The 17,449-nt window shown below is 40.8% G+C and overlaps 1 long non-coding RNA gene across 1 annotated transcript; it reads right to left on the bottom strand.

Moving 5' to 3' along the window:
• Positions 1–1,166: 1,166 nt before the first annotated feature.
• Positions 1,167–17,199, bottom strand: LOC135225486 (uncharacterized). Its single transcript, XR_010316991.1, has 3 exons — positions 17,151–17,199; positions 12,266–12,407; positions 1,167–1,612 (listed from the first exon to the last, which is right to left on the bottom strand). It is a non-coding gene; the product is annotated as an uncharacterized LOC135225486 (long non-coding RNA).
• Between the last annotated feature and the right edge of the window lie 250 nt (positions 17,200–17,449).

Genomic DNA, 17,449 nt, shown 5'->3' on the forward strand with positions numbered 1-17,449 from the left:
TCCCCACACACATGTTAGTCTGTACCTCCCTCTTTCTTTCTCTCTCCTTTTTAAGTTTCTCGATACGTTTTTCTTTCCTTCAGTCAAAGAAAGTTGTATTTGTATCTCTGATTTTCTCAGTATTTGTAAGTGTCAATATTTCTTTCAAAAACCATCTTTACTTGTAATATATATAAATCTGTCTTCTCCTTAAATTTTCTCTGCTGCTTTTTCAATATTTTCATCTTTCACAAACTGTCATCTTTTCTCTCCATATCTTTCAGAAAACAGCATATTTGCCTATATAAAACTTTCACATTTCTCTATGTCTGGTAATTTTCCCAATAAGTTTCATACTAGATAGCCGACTTTTCTTTACTTTCTAAATAGTTCATTAACGCAGTATGACTAGCAGTAAACAGAAGCTTCCTTTACATAGTAACCTCTCTGCCTGGGTACATTATTAACCAGAATTAGTATCATTTAATGCATGTTGTGGTTTTCTAATAGCAATACCTTTAATTCAGCCCTTGTAACAGCTTTTAGGTCAATTAGTGTTTTCTATTAGCATGGCATTAAAAAATAGAATTAGTAGTCATTAATTCAGCCAGTATTTGCTAATAGTGTGTAGCATTACTAAGCAGTCTTAGCTAGTGTTCGCTTGCAGTAGCATTACTCAGCAGAATGTATTAATCTCTCCTTCCAGGAGTTATGGAGGCTGGGGATCATTCCTGGCCAGTCGTGGTGGTGGTGGTGGTAGAGGCCTCCCAACCTTCCCTAATCACTGCACCGGCTGCTTTCAGTGCCCTTCTAATGTCTGGACCACCTCGAAATTTTAACCATCGCTAAAACTCTTAGGGATAACTTCCCTGGTGTGCATCTATATAAGGTTAAATCAAGATCATCTCTCTCTCTCCAGCTGTCACAGAATTAACATCTACATATATACTACTGGCTTAGCCAGCTAGTTCAGTATGTCCTCTTGTGTATTATGACCTATGACTGTGCCACCTTTGATTAAAATAAACCACTCACATGCAGTCTTAATTATCATTCAATATACACAACCCTACCCTATGGATTATATACCATTCGGATACAACCCAACCCTATGGATTATACCATTCGGATAATTAAGTAATATGAAAGTTTGATAATTTATTACGTAAATTAGAGTATTACAAATGAGAATTACATAAGGCAGCCTTATTACATCGCCAATTTTAGGTGAATTATTCCAGAATTTTTGACCACCCAGCCCTACCAGAGCCCCCACACAACTAAATGATTTGTTTTAGTTGTGTGGGGGCCACTGGCAGGGCTGGGTGGTCTGAAGAAAATTTTTTTATTAATTGCCCTGGATTACCGGCATCTTAATTTAGGTTTTCAAGGTTACCGGCGATCCTCTTACCTCTCCTCGTTCTCTTTATCACCCGAGGTCCTCTCTCTCTTGATTCTCTTGATATTCTCTTGATATTCTCTTTGGATTGGGTCGATTCTCTAGTGAACACTAGATGTCTCCTCGGATGGACTAATAAGACTTTGGCAACATCCTAATCCTTGTAACTCCTTGCTCTTTTTCTCGAGGTTAGGTGGATTTTTTTTCTCTCTCTCTCGTATCACCAGGATCAATCTGTAAAAAAAAAAAAAAAAAAAAAAAAAAAAAAAAAAAAAAAAAAAAAAAAAAATGAGATATAAGCATTACTAAAACATTTCATTGAAGTCAAAAACATTTCAGTGAAGTCTACCCAAGTCCACGTAACTACGCAAAGTTTAACCAGAGAGAGAGAGAGAGAGAGAGAGAGAGAGAGAGAGAGAGAGAGAGAGAGAGAGAGAGAGAGAGAGACAGAGCTCTCGGTTGTATCACCAGGATCAATCTGTAAAAAAAAGATATAAGCATTACTAAAACAAGAATTACTAAAACATTTCAGTGAAGTAAAAAACATTTCAGTGAAGTCTACCCTAGTCCACGTAATTACGTAAAGTTTAACCAGAGAGAGAGAGAGAGAGAGAGAAATTTCAAAGCAAATTAACAAAAGGTTTTTTCATGACTTGAATTGAACTGATACATTAAAACAAAAAATTTAACAGAAAAGTAATTGTGTGTGTGTCTCATTTCAAAGCAAAATAACAAAATGAAAGTTTTTTCCGACTATTAGAACAATACATAAAAAAACTATTCACAAAAGTTTGTGCGCGCACGTGAGTGTGATTTAAAAGCAAATAAAATAAAATTTGTTCCTAAATGGAAAGGAACTAGTTATGTTAAAATCCTGTAGTACTTGTTCTTTGGCAACAGTAGTGTGACAACTGCCATTGAGCATTTAATGTAGTAGGAAATGTTAACCTAGAATGAATTATGACTAATAGTACAAACCAAAATTCAGTTATGAAATTCAAATAGTTATGAATGACAAGGCTAGAAGTTCGGAAAACGAACGATAATCTTTATAATATGCTTTGCTATAGTAAGATAAAAATAATTTTTTTTTGTATTGGTAAAAATTTCCAGAAATTCACGAACTAGCAATTAAAGAGTGGTATACCATATTTCACATATCATACCAAAAAGGAAAAAAATGTCAAGTGTCCTGTCACTAAATGAAGCAGACCTAACCTAACTAGTACGTTAATTCTATGATCCTTAACCATTTTCAAATTCACAACCACTAAAAAAAATTAAAAAAAAAATAAAAACATCTCCCCACTTTTGTCTTGAACACCCACTATCTCCACACTACCTATATCTCATCTAATCTGTCTCCCACTATGATTTCTTGGACTTTTCTGCGGATCACTGCCATACTGCTGTTATCATATCTACCTTTTCAACTACTATCTGCTTCACTTCCACTCCAGACAAGAGGCCATACCACTCGAGCAGTAACTTTGAAATGTCCTAAAAAACCATTATCCTAAAAACATACCTACACAGTCCCCATTCACCTAACTGTCTAAATTACATTAGAAAGTTATATCTTGGTAAACCTGCTAACACCAGTCAATTTAATACAGAGGTATTTGGTATTATGCCTATTTAAAATGCACACAAACATCAATGTTTAATTTAATCCAGTCATCATTCACAAGTCAACAAAATCATAACATGATAGGACCTAAATTTGTTAAAACTAGGAACGGGCACTTGAGTGTTGATTGTTATCATTCATATCAAGATTAACTTATTCCCGACTCTACAGCAATACTCAACTTCTCAGTACTAAGCTACAAAATAAAAACTATCATTTCTGGAAACTTCAGAATTATCACGAGACAAAGCCCTTTAACTATACATCAAACAGAATTTCATCCTGTTCCCACAAGGATTTCAGTGAAGCAGAAAGAGTGGATAAACTAAAACAATCATATTTTGCTTTTCATTCGTCAACCGCCGATGGTCAATAAGAACAAAGGAACTGTACTGGTTTACATAAATCTACATGTACACAACGAATGTGGAGTGATTATACATAAGATGAAAGCATATACATCAAATATGGAGCAGTAGATATTAATCCATTACACAGTTGGCCCTGAAGATTCTGCTTTGTAAAGAGGGGGAAGAGAAGAACAAGACAAATTACGAAGTAGTTAGACAGTTATGTGGGATGAGAACAAGACAAATTACAAAAGTTACAGTTAAGTGGGATGAGAACAAAATAAATTACAAAGAAGTTAGACAGTTATGTGGGATGAGGTCCAAGTCAATAGATGAAAAGTCGAAAGAATAATGCAATATACTAAGAATCAATGGGACATTAAAAAGATCATTCACTAGTTCACAGCATGCCACACAAAAATGGTATTCCTACACAGGAGGAAATACAAGTTTCCTCACAAATTTAGCTATAATTATGCACTACTTAAAAGATTGTCATTGATCTTGTAATATCCTGGTTCTCCTGGTTCTCTAATCTTGCAAAGTGAATGGAAAGAGGATCAAGTGAAGACCTAAAAAAAAAATAATATACATACTGTATAAATAAATTTGGTCAAAGCTTAGTGGGATAAGCATCAGAGTACCACGCGAAAAAAAAACTTCACCCTGAAGATGGGGATAATCCAACATTTTGATGGACGAGCCACAGCAGAAATCGTCAAGAGCAACACACAGCCCCTCACCCTTGAATGAAACTTAATACTTAACCTGTCACTTATGCATGAATGCTGTTAAATTATTTTTTTGAGGACCTTCCTAACTATGGCAAAATAACTTCCGTCTATAACATGATATTGTTAGTATACAATAAAGTTTTGTACATACTTACCCGGCAGATATATACTTAGCTATAGTCTCTGACGTCCCGACAGAATTCAAAACTCGCGGCACACGCGACAGGTAGGTCAGGTGCACCAGCCCACTTCACCCGCCGCTGGGGGTGGCGGGAATAGGAACCATTCCCGTTTTCTAACCAGAATTTTTCTCTTCCACCTGTCTCCTGAGGGGAGGCTGGGCGGGCCATTAATCGTATATATCTGCCGGGTAAGTATGTACAAAACTTTATTGTATACTAACAATATCATTTTTGTACATGCAACTTCCCCGGCAGATATATACTTAGCTGATTGACACCCTTGGTGGAGGGCAAGAGACAGTTACATACTAATTATTTTTGAATATAAAAACAGGGAAACAACATACGTTGTAGGTATATTAACAAAAAACAACCTTGGTTCCTACCTGATATGGAAGAAGACTTCATTGATACTGTCTATGAGTCTGCTTGCCATCAGAGTTCCAGAGAGGATGAGAACCTGCGACTGATAACCCTTTTGGATCATACCAATGGGGGCTTACCCGCTTACATGGCAGAGCCTTTTCTTGGATCGTACCAATGGGGGCTGACCCACTTACATGGCAGAACCTTGACCTGTATCATACCAACGGGGGCTAACCCTCTTACATGATAGAGCTTTAGGTATTTAAGACAATACAAGGAGCATAACGACCAATCCCGATCACCTGACCACACTAACCATGTTTTAGCACTACGATTTGAAAGGGGTCCAACTCCTGCACCCTCTTTCAATCGACCAATAAAATGCACCAAACACCATTAAAAACCCTAACCTAATAAACTAAAAGGATTGGGTTCAGCTCCCTGTCCCAGCAACGAATCCGCAGATACGTACGCTCCTAGAGTAAAGCACTTGTCGTACGTCACTTGAATGTCTCTCAAGTAATGAGATGCAAATACCTGAATTGCTCTCCAAAAGGTTGTTACTCCACCCTAGAGTCTGTATCGACAAGTTCTTGTGGAATGCCAAAGAGGTAGCGACTGCTCTTACCTCGTGAGCTTTAACTCTAAGGAGGTCCAGTTGTTCTTCTTTACACGCTAAAATGGGCTTCCTTGATTACGTCTCTGATGAAGAACGCCTGAGCATTTTAGAGATCTGCCTTCTGGGATCTCTAACTGAGCACCATAAACTTTCCTTACTCCCCTTTAGTTCGTTCTTCCTTTCTAAGTAGAACTTAAGGCTTCTCACTGGGCAAAGAGCCCCACCCTTTCCCGCTCTGTACCTACAAGCGACGAAAGTCCTTTTACTTCGAATGTTCGAGGCCAAGGTTTCGAAGGGTTTTCATTCTTCGCCAAAACATCGGTTTGAAGGAACAGAACGCCGAGTCGTTCCTGAAGCCAACATTATGTTCTAAGGAGGCTTGTAGTTCGCTTACTCTTTTCGCTGAAGCTAGCGCTACCAAGAATAAAGACTTCCTTGTCAGATCTCTGAACGTAGCCTTACAGGGAGGTTCGAATTTTGAGGTCATTAAGTATTTTAGGACCACATCCAAGTTCCAACTAGGTGCTCTAATCCCTCTGTTCTTTGACGTCTCGAAGGATCTTATCAGGTCATGCAAATCTTTGTCTTCCCCAATATTAAGGCCTCTATGCCTGAAGACTGAAGATAGCATACTTTTTATAGCCCTTAATTGTAGAGACTACTAATTACATTTCTCCTTCAAGTAAAGGAGGAAATCAGCTATATCTGGTCACCAGAAGGGTACTGGAAGAGGATATCTTCTGAGCTCTACACCATCTGCGAAACACATCCCACTTCGACTGGTAGACTCGAATAGTAGATGGTCTTTCTAGCTCTTGCGATCGCTTTCGCAACTTCTCGAGAAAAGCCTCTCGTTCTGACAAGTCCTTCGATAGTCTGAAGGCAGTCAGAGCGAGAGGCTTGGCAGGTTTTTGGTGATACCTGTCGAAGTGGGGTTGTCTGAGAAGATCGCTCCTGTTTGGGAGAGATCTCGGAAAGTCTACCATCCCCATCCCAGTACTCTGTGTACCAGTTTTGCGCTATGGCCAGAACGGGGCTATGAGGGTCAGTTTGGTCCCTCTGCTGCTGCAAACTTCCTTACCACTTCCGATAATATCTTGAACGGAGGAAAAGCATACCCGTCTATTCCGGACCAATCGAGGAGAAGGGCGTCCACCGCAATCGCCCTTGGGTCGGCGATCGGGGAGCAGTAACTTTCCAGCCTGTTGTTCCAATGGGTGGCAAAAGATCTATATTTGATCTCCCCCAGAGGTTCCATAGTCTGTTGCATACTTCCTGATGCAACGTCCATTCTGTAGGCAGTACTTGGTCTCTCCTGCTCAGAAGGTCGGCTTCTTACAGTCCCTTTGAATGAACTCGTCCGGAGAGTGATTCTTCTCTCTTCTGCCCAAAGCAGTAGTTCTCTTGCTTTCTTGTAAAGGGAAGAACGAGTGCGTCCCTCCTTGCTTCTTGATGTAAGCTAGGGCTGTTGTGTTGTCCGAATTGATCCTGCAGGACTGAACCTGAGATCTGAGCCTCGAAGTGTATGAGGGACAGGTGAATCGCTGCTAATTCTTTCATATTGATAGCCAGACACCTGTTCTCCCTCCAGGTGCCTGACACTTCTCTCGTCCATAGAGTGGCTCCCCACCCCGCATCTGAGGCGTCGGAATACAACACTAGCCGAGGGTTCGGAACGTGAAGGGATACTCCTTCGTTGATCCTGCACGGATTCATCCACCAACGCAGGTCCTCCTTTGTCTCCTTCGTGATCTGGAAGGAATCGGACAGATTTTGAGATTTCAGATCCCAACGTTCTCTTAGATAGAACTGTAACGGCCTTAGGTGAAGCCTTCCTAGAGAAATGAACTGTTCCAACGAGGAAAGGGTCCCCAGAAGACTCATCCATTCCCTCACGGAACATTGTTCTTTCTCTAGGAAGGTTGCTACTTTTCCAAGCAGCGGTTCTGTCTTTCCTGTGATGGAAACACATGAAAACCCCGAGAATCCATCCGAATCCCCAGATAAACAATGTTCTGCTGGGGAATCATCTGGGATTTCTCGAGGTTTACCAACAGTCCCAAGGACTGTGTTAACTCCAGTGTCAGTTTTAAGTCCTCCAGACATCTGACTCGCGACTGTGCTCGTATCAGCCAGTCGTCTAGATACAAGGATATTCGAATCCCTTCGAGGTGATGCCAGTGAGCCACATTTTTCATTAGTCCCGTGAATACTTGGGGGGCTGTTGATAGTCCGAAGCATAGGGCCCGAAATTGAAATACTCTTCCTTGAGCCATAAATCTGAGGTATTTCCTGGAAGACGGGTGTATTGGTACGTGGAAATAAGCATCCTGCAGGTCCAGGGATACCATCCAGTCCCCTGGACGCAGGGCTGCTAACACCGAGGCTGTCGTCCTCCATTGTGAACTTCCTCTTTGCTACGAACAAACGTTCAGGGCGCCTCACGTCAGAACTGGTCTCCAACCTCCTGAGCTCTTCGGAACCAAGAACAGGCGATTGTAAAACCCCTGGGAAGAGGGATTCTTTTACTTCCTCTATGGCTTCCTTGTACAAAGCATCTGCTCCACGAGATGTAGAAGGGCTTGTTTCTTGACAGATTCCTTGTAGTTTGCTGTTAAACGTCCCTTGGAGTCGTAGTTAATGGAGGTTTTTCCCTGAAGGGGATTAAATATCCTTTCTTTAGGATGGATAGGGACCAGGCATCGGCACCTTTCTGTGCCCAAGTTTCGTAAAAATCTAGAAGCCTGGCACCCACTTTTGTCTGGAGGACCACAGTCTCACTGGGTCTTGACGAACGGCCTTCGAGAAGACCTTCCTCTCTTCTCCGGTCGTCTACTTCTAAGAGAAGATCTTGGTGCAGACCTTCCCCGAAAGGGCTGCTGGAAGGGAACTTTCTCCTTTTTTCGCAACCTGCACAGCAGGTTTTAGCCTCTTCGCTGACTGGGCCAGCAGGTCCTGTGTGGCCTTTTCTGAAACGTGGTCTTTTGAAATGTCCCTCCACTATGGTCCCTGAGGAAAAAGGTGACTAGAGAGCGGCGCGTATAAAAGGGAGGATCTCTGCAGAGGAGAGACAGATTTCGTTAAGAAGGAGCTAAACACTGCCCTCTTCTTCAAAATACAGGATCCAAAAAGGGATGCCACTTCATTGGAGCCATCCATAACCGCCTTGTCTAGGCAGGTTAAAACACTGCTCAACTCTTCCATGGTAACGAAGTCTGGTTCTTGAGACTTCTTGGCTAAAGCTCCTAAAGCCCAGTCCATAAAATTAAAGACTTCGAGAGTCTTGAAGAGGCCCTTGATGAGATGATCCACCTCACACATTCCCCAAGAGGCTTTTGCAGAGTGTAGAGAGCGTCTTCTAGACGCATCTACAAGAGCGGAAAAATCCACATCAGAGGACGAAGGGAGACCCGGAGGCCCATAGGCTCCTTGGTGTCATACACCACATAAACCTGGTTTCCCTGTCAGCTTGGAGGGAGGACAAGAAAATACTGTCTTCCCTGCTTCCTTCTTGGATCTGAGCCAGCTCTCGAGACTCTTCAAAGACTTTCTCATAGAAAGAGTAGGGGTCATCTTAACGAAGGAGGAGGCCTTCGACATTTTCGTACTGGATAATAACGATCCCGGCGAAGGGGGATCCGACTGGCGTAGCGAGTCTCCAAACACCTGCAGCAAAAGAGAAGCAAGTCTCTTATAGTCTGAAACTCCTGCATCTTTGGATATCTCTTCATCCGAAACCTTCTTCCAAAAGCGATGCAGGAGAAGCGGGCTTTTCCTTAAACAGGAGCCGATCCGTCGAAAGAAGCCTTTTCCTTTCGTCCTTACTCCTATCCTCCTTCCTGCACGAGTCCTGGGGTTTCCCTATACTCGGGCTTCTGCTCTGCTCCTTGCGTCTGCTAGGAGAGGCGCTTGCGTCCTGAATCAGGCGCCTGTGAGGCGAAGAGCGCCTGCTAGGCGAAAGGAGAACATCCTGTTCCTGGCGCCAAGAAGGAGAAGCGCTTGCGTCCTGGTGAGCGCGCCTGGGCCAAGAAGGCGAGGCGCTTGCGTCCTGGTGAGGCTGCCTGGTCCAAGAAGGAGAGGCATTTGCGTCCTGATGAGGACACCTAGAAGGCGAAATGCGCCTGCGAGGAGAAAGGAGAACCCTTTGTTCCCGTCGTCCATGAGGGGAGACGTTTGCGTCCTGGTGACTGCGTCTAGCAGGCGAATAACTCCTTTTCCCTTTGCGTCCATCCGGAGAGGCGCTAGAATCTCTCCTATCCCTCCTGGAAGGTGAAGAAAACTTGTCTAAGCTTCGGCGCCTATTCGGCGAAACTCTTGCGTCCTTAGGAAAATGTCTAGAGGACGAACGAACGCTCCTTCTTTCTTGCGGAGCTCTGAATAGAGAGGGGCTCTCTTCTCTCCCGGAGCTCTTAGTCGCACGAATTCTCTCACGAGAAATCCGCGAATCAGGCTCCTGATGCTTGCCATGAGAGGCAAAATCGTCCCCTCTATCAAAACTCCTGGGAGAACTCTTGCTCGTAGGAGTTTCCGATTCCTATCATATGTGACTGAAGAAGGTCTCCGCTTGGGGAACGAAAACCTTTCAGGCGAGGAGCGTCTGCTAACGCTAGGACGCTTACTCTCTGATGCTCTCCTCACAGAACTCTTGATGGGAAGAGAAATGTCTTTCTTCCTAGAAGAGCCTTCAGAGAGAACTCCCACTAAGGCAGACAACTGCTGTTGGAGTCCTACCAAGACTTCCTTCGTCTTGTGTGATAAGTCTTCCGGAGAAGAGTCAGGAGATCTCATAGCTCTCTTCTTACGAGCAGGTGAATACTCCGGAAAAGGCTCAGGACTGGAACGCAACGCTTCGCTTGCTGGCGTCCTCCATGATCTCTTAAGCGGACGCGACTTAGCGGAAGAACTCCATCCTCTTCTGGGAGACGAAGAGTCTGAGTCCGAAAGCACTTCCTGAGGACGCTTTTTGCAATAGCTGTCCTTGGCAGCCTGGGAAGCGGATACAGGATCTGCCGAAGGGACGCCTGACCGTTGGGAATACTCTACATCCCCCTTGCGGCTTTCGACATTCCTCCTCCCTTGGTCACGGGAGTCTGAAAGAGGTCTAGGCCTAGGAGCAATGCGGAGTCGGTCAGACGCCCCCTCCACTTCACTGGGGACACTGCACAAATCACTGCACACATCACTGCGCTTACCTGTCTCCTTCATTGCTTGCAGTTGCGATTTCAAGCTGATTATTGAGGCTCTCATTGCAGCCATTTCCGTAGAGCCATCTACAGGTTCGCTGCTGGGGGAAGGGGCTTGAAGCCAAACTATGAGCAGGAGAAATACTAGAAAAGTTAGGAGCTACTTCCTGTTCATTAGAGCAGGATCTACTTGAGCTTCTGATGGAAGCCCTCCTAACTCTATCTTTCTCAAGTTTCCTTACATAAGAAGCCAAGGTCTTCCATTCCACTTCCGTTAAGCTCTCACATTCCAGACAGGCGTTAGTCGCAGAACAATCATTCCCCCTACGTTTCTTACAGACTGTGTGAGGGTCCACCGATGCCTTCGGTAGCCTCACCTTACATTCCTCTTTTGCACACACCCTAAATACAGGTGCCACGTCAGACATTTTAAAGCACCTGAATCCAAATCCAAAATCACCAAAAAAAAACGCGGTCCACGATAAGCCGTATGCCAAAACCAAAGATCAAAGTACATCACCAAAAGACAGTTAGATAATCCTCGGCCAACGAGAAAAGAATTCCAATGCAGGAGGTACCAACAACGATGTTGTTGCTACCGGCGACAGAAAAATTCTGGTTAGAAAACGGGAATGGTTCCTATTCCCGCCACCCAGCGGCGGGAGTGGGCTGGTCACCTGACCTACCTGTCGCGTGTGCCGCGAGTTTTGAATTCTGTCGGGACGTCAGAGACTATAGCTAAGTATATATCTGCCGGGGAAGTTGCATGTACAAAAATACACAGCACTTGCATTGATTGCTCTTAACACAAAGCTTAACTGGGTCACGACAAATTCATGTGCTGAAAGTTGGTATGAAAGAAATCACTAGACTGGGAATTTCCAGGTCAGCAATTTCCAAGGAGAACTGGACGAAGATATAGACCGACAATTATGGAGCTGTCAGATGATGAATGACTATCCATTATGTTCAAGTAATAAAGTATTGCCTACGAACACCTTCCATCTTAGTCACACTGCTGAAAACAGAAAAAGAATTATGATTTACTGCTCTAAGTGTGGAAATGGAAAATGAAGATAAATGTTAACATGAGAACAGCACTCCCAACAACGATATGGAAGCCAACACGAACCTGAACATGAACACTAAAACCACCAACTGATGCCGACTGAAATACTTCATCAAACAATCCATCAATGTAGTAAAAAAATAAAGATATAAATAAAAAACTGACAGAGGAGCGTATCTTGGCTAAACTATTTGATTCCCTGTTCAGATATGCTATCAAAATAGTTGAAATAAGAAGTAGAAGCAATTCAGATATGCTATCAAAATAGTTGAAATAGGAAGCCGCCGCAATTCAGATATGCTATCAAAATAGTTGAAATAGGAAGTAGAAGCAATTACAATCAGAGAGAAAAACTGTGGGCTAGGATGTGAGGCACTAGCTTTGGAGAGACGAACGTAAAATAAGACCAACTGTGTTCCCTCTAAGATCCCCCAAAAGTTTAATCAATTTTGCTACTTCCTGAACTCCTTTTCGACCCTTTAAGAACCAGCTCCACTGTTTCCTTCAGAGATAAGGCTCCCCTACCCACTTTCCTATTTCAGGTTTTTTTTCTTCAGTCTGGGTTGGCCGAGGGCATTGGGCTGCACACGAGTCTTTTAAGACAATTTTCTCTCAGGAAAAAGTCTGATTAAAACGTCAATGTTGCTGTTTTGAATAAACCAGCCTCTAGTTGCAAGTTTTGTAACAAAACCTCAATTGAGTTTAATATCAAATAGAAGTTTGTGTCAAGATTAACACATATGCATAGGCCTACTTTATCTGTTTAAATTCATTGTTTAACTGCATCTCTCTCAAAACGTGGGCATAATAGGATTCTTCTTGAATCCCTGTTCAAACTGATGTCACAGAATCCGAAGCCTTATCGGACAGGTTAGGATCGTCCTTGGTCCCGCAACCTGAAAGAAAGCCAGAATAATTAGTTAAATTAGTGGTTTGTGACTTGCTACGCTTGCTCCCCCCCCCTCCCCACACCCAACAGGGTCCCCTGCCACCCCTAAAAAATGTTCGACTAAAACACCAAATTTTAAACTTAAATTTCTCTAAAATAATTACAAATTAAATCGAAAAAAAGATTAAAACACTATCAATTATTTTTAGTCAGTTAAACCTTGTACGTTCAATTTTAAAACTTAAGAATATTTGACAAACTTTAAAAGCAACGATATGATTAATGATCCCTCACTTCCGCTGAATGCTTTGGTAAAAATAAAAATTTGTCTTTTAACCATGCTAGGATTGAAAACAAATACTGGTTCAAAATAAAAAAACAAATGCAAATAGTAATTTTTGGTGACCTGGCTCAGTATAAAAATACTAAAACTTAGTCAAACTTAACCTCAATCTGGCCTTATTTAATATATTTGTACATACGATAAATCAAAATTAGTCATCCTTAAAACAAACCAATTTTATCTTAGAATAACTTATTCCTTACACTTTAATCATAATTAACTAAACCATTTAATTGTAACTACATGCAGGTTTGCATGGAGACAGTCTGTAATGATTTCTGTCACAGTATAGACATTTTTACGTTCAGCCAACTTTTAACTCAATATTCTTACTTACAGAAGTTTTTAATAATATACCATTACAACTATTCTGCTTTGAAGACAAAATGACAAGCGAATCCCATGAAACCTAATTTGCATACACTGATAAAAACTAATGGTGACCAGAAACAGTCCACTAGTACGCTACAGCACTCGGGTGTGTTGCACTTTAAATAAATACATGGATACAATATATTTTCATGTTCATTTTGGTTTTGCGTACAATCTTCCACAGGGATGATTCCCCACACTAGCAGACCCTTGTACGTTTTCAAAATAGGGGGCTTCTTATATCGTATATAATTGTCCTTTTAATATTTATAGTAGGATTATTGTTACCACTATTAAACTTAGCCCAGGAGTTTTACGCTGACTTATTGTAAAACCAACACGCAGAGAAGTTTTAAAATCCGTAGTGTCTGCAGATATGAGTAATCATTTAAGTATTTCCAAGAGAAACAATCACATACTCTAGATGCCCTGTAATATAAATTCAGGCTTACAGCAATGTAATTCAGGCTTCCGGTAAAGCAATTCAGGCTTACGGTATAGAAATTCAGAATTACGTACGAACTTTAAGACTTCCTGGGTTATTACCGTAACACTGAATTACAGTAAGCCTGAATTACATTATCGTAAGCATGAATTACAATACTGTAAGCCTGAATTACATTATCGTTAGCATGAATTACAATACTGTAAGACTAAATTACATTATCGTAAGCATGAATTACAATACTGTAAGCCTGAATTACATTATCGTAAGCATGAATGACCGTACCTAAAACGGCAAACTCGAAAACTTTAAAAAAAAATTTACACAAATTGCAACTTGCAAAATTTTCTAAACTTCTAGAAAAAATAGTAAACGGTACCTACATTGAAAAAAATACTGAAATACCCAAAGGTATTTTTTCCAAACTTCTGGGTAGTTTTAAAACAAATGGAATTTCACACACTGACGCAACTTGTGAATTCTAGGTTAAAAACCGCCAACAAAAGCTTATGATTATCGTGAATTGAGTCTAGTCGATTTCTGAGGGGTGACCTCATCAGGAATGGCCAAAATTTACTTTTAATAACCTTGAGATAATATCAAAGTATTAAGAGTTCTGGTTAAATATTACTGGAACATCCATTTACAAGAGGATATCGATACCTCTAAGCGTAGTGGGTCATCCGTCATGTCTAAAATTTTACAAAAGCTTCCTTAGTTCTCTCTCTCTCTCTCTCTCTCTCTCTCTCACCAAAGTCCGTTTAATGTTCAATTGGTTGTAGTTCCCTTACACTTGATGTATTTCTTAAAATTTGTAAGAACGTAATTTACTTAGTTCATTTGTCTTTTGAACGTCGTTTATGTAGAACTAATTGTGTCATTCGCAAATAACTTCAAGATAACTGGGAATGTATTCATGCTTAATAAAATTGTATTTTTAAATTTTGAAACTAAATTTGAATGAGTACACAAAATTACCTCCTGTAATATTAAACCATGTCGTCTACGATAGGCCTGTTCCAATAAATGAGGTTCTTATATAAGACAACTCCTCCTGGCCTAACTTTTACCAAAGTGAAACGTATGCCTTACAGTAGGTTTTAAATTTTGGAAAAAAATTATGGTAAAATGCGGAGGTAAATATTCGGTAAATACTTATACAATCATGAACACAGTAATGACCACCTTATGACTCATTCGCTCCAGCGGCGTAGCTAGGATTATTGGTGCCCGGGGCATCCTGAAGTGCCTCCCCATTCAGTATTCAAAATAAACGCACATTTTAAGTCTTAACATCTCAATCATTGATTTCATTTAGTAAAAGAAAAAAAAAACTGATTTACTACGGAACCCTACGAGCTTGATTAGGAGCGAATTCGCTAATACAAAGTGCCCCCCCTCACCCCACCTCGAGCGGAGATTATGAAGTTAACTCTGGCGATAAGATATTCATTTCTGCTTCATTTTATGGAAAGCCTTACATTTTACGATTAACTTTGAAATTTTATGAACACCACACCAGCTGAACCATAAATACGCCTTTTAATTTTTTTCCTTTCAGGGGCTGATTAGCGACGTAAAATTAGCTATTACAAACCTTTTTACCGATGTATTTAATTAGCATTAGCCTGAATAATATTTCGAACTAATGAAATGTCTCGACACGCTGTTCACTCATGATAGCAAAGTAAGAGATTTTCAGGATTGAAAATGGCGAGTTTCAAAAACTAAAAAAATTTATTTTAAATCACATCAGAATAAAATAATTTGTCCTATAGTGTCTGACAGTTTCAAAAACTTTATTAGACGTTTAAATCACATGAGAATCAAAGAATTTGTCCTATTTGTCTAACAGTTTCAAAATATTTATTAGACTTAAATCACATGAGAATAAAAGAATTTGTCCTATATTGTCTAACAGTTTCAAAAACTTTTATTAGACGTCTAAATCACATGAGAACAGAAGAATTTGTCCTATATTGTTTGACAGTTTCACAAACTTTATTAGACGTTAAGACCCATAAAAAAGTTATAATACGCGGCCACTGTTGGTAACCTGATGATAATGTAACTCTTTCCCTATTGGGTCCAACCATTCCTAAAACCGTAACTGCATTCTGAAAGGTTACGTGTCGGAAGCCTACACAACAAAGTTAACTTGGGTAGGAGGGTGTAGGGGGCGTATTCTTTGGAAATTACAGTTTCATATAGTATTTGGGTTGCTTATCAAGAATTTTCAGTTATTTTTGGGGGGTAGACTGCAATTAACCCCCAGGGGCTAGTACTATGCACGGCGAAATACATTTGATGCCCCAATCAACAGTGGCTTTCGTACTCGCGGGAAAGTGCCTTGCAAAACGCGCGGAGTTATTGCCTGAAATTACCGACAGACGTCATTAACACTACCGATACTGATACTGCTTGTGTTTTAAGCCCTTATTCCACCTCCATTACATTTACTCCGGTCATTCTCTGCCTTTCGTTGAGTCCAAAATCCTAACAACAGTGGTCGTTCAACCAAGTAACTATAGCTATACACGAATCCCTTCCTTTTTCATCAATGCATACAAGATTCGTTACCCCCCTTCCTACAAGGGTAAAATCCAAAAACTAAATGTGTAGGGGACCTTGTGAGCAGGCTGCCCAAATTTAGGCCTTGTCTCTACTCAGCTGGCAATGGGCCACTCTTTTGCACCTGAACAGATTAACACCTTGACTGGATCGGTAACCTGGAGTACGTACGATACCACCCTAACCTCAAAAATGTTAAGACGAAATTTAAAAGTTTGGAGCAAATACTTTCCTTATCAGCACTACCACCAAAATTAACGGTTACCGGCATTTGAGAAATAGGTCTGTTTTTCATTTATTGCACCATGCATCCTGACAAATTATGGACATTTTAAACATTTTTTGGCTTATCGGTTTTACGATATACACTGTGGCCCCGAAGAAAGATACGAAAATGAAATTTTGGCAGATTAAGTCACCGATTGGTCGGTCTCCAAAAACACGTGTATATGAACGATCTTAGGATACATACTTCATTTAAAGGGGAACGTGGAACTACATCACTGATGGCAGAAAATCCCCAAAATTTTCATGAACACGGGGAAGGGGGTTGGGGTTGGTGTTGGTGTGACCAGCCCTGACCCAGTCAGGGAAATTACTTAGGTAAGGTTAGGTTAAGTTAAGGAAAAGTTAGGTTGTATTTGTTTTTGGGGGAGGGGGGGGGGGGAATTTTTTTGGAAAGAAAAAAAAATACCACCCTGAATCAGCAGTCACTCGATTTGGGTTTGGTATCGACCACTAAGATGAAAATTTCGAAGTTCCACAAAATATTTAATAACTTCCATTTTCATTGTATTTACTCACTACCCGTGTTCCAGTAACGCCTCCTATTTGATCCAAATTCATAAAAAAATTTTATGATCTCAAAAAACCGGTTGTGAAAATCACCCAATTCTCGAAAAGATACATCTATTTTAACACAAAAACTGTATTAAAAATATTGCCGAGACGTTATTCAAAATCGTAAAATAGGCCACTTGCTGGCTTTTCAATACCTTCAACAGGTAAATGTTCCCTACCTTGTTCGAATGGCTTGAGAAGGGCACCTACACACAACGAAATTCTAACATCAAATGACAGTGACTATCTAAGAATAAGATCCAAGAGTTCCAACACTATTCCCTCTCAAGCTTTTCCAAAAACTCGCGCTTTTGTTTCATCAACTTCTACTCTTGTCTTACGAAAATGTTCCAATGTTATTATGATTAAGTTCTACTAGATACTTAAATCATAATAAAAATGGAAATTATGTATAAAATAAATTGACTTAAACGTCATTTTGACTTGACAGAAGACTTTGAATATACCTTTCCGTGAG

This window comes from Macrobrachium nipponense, chromosome 13 (genome assembly GCF_015104395.2).
Source record: "Macrobrachium nipponense isolate FS-2020 chromosome 13, ASM1510439v2, whole genome shotgun sequence".
Taxonomy (NCBI): domain Eukaryota; kingdom Metazoa; phylum Arthropoda; class Malacostraca; order Decapoda; family Palaemonidae; genus Macrobrachium; species Macrobrachium nipponense.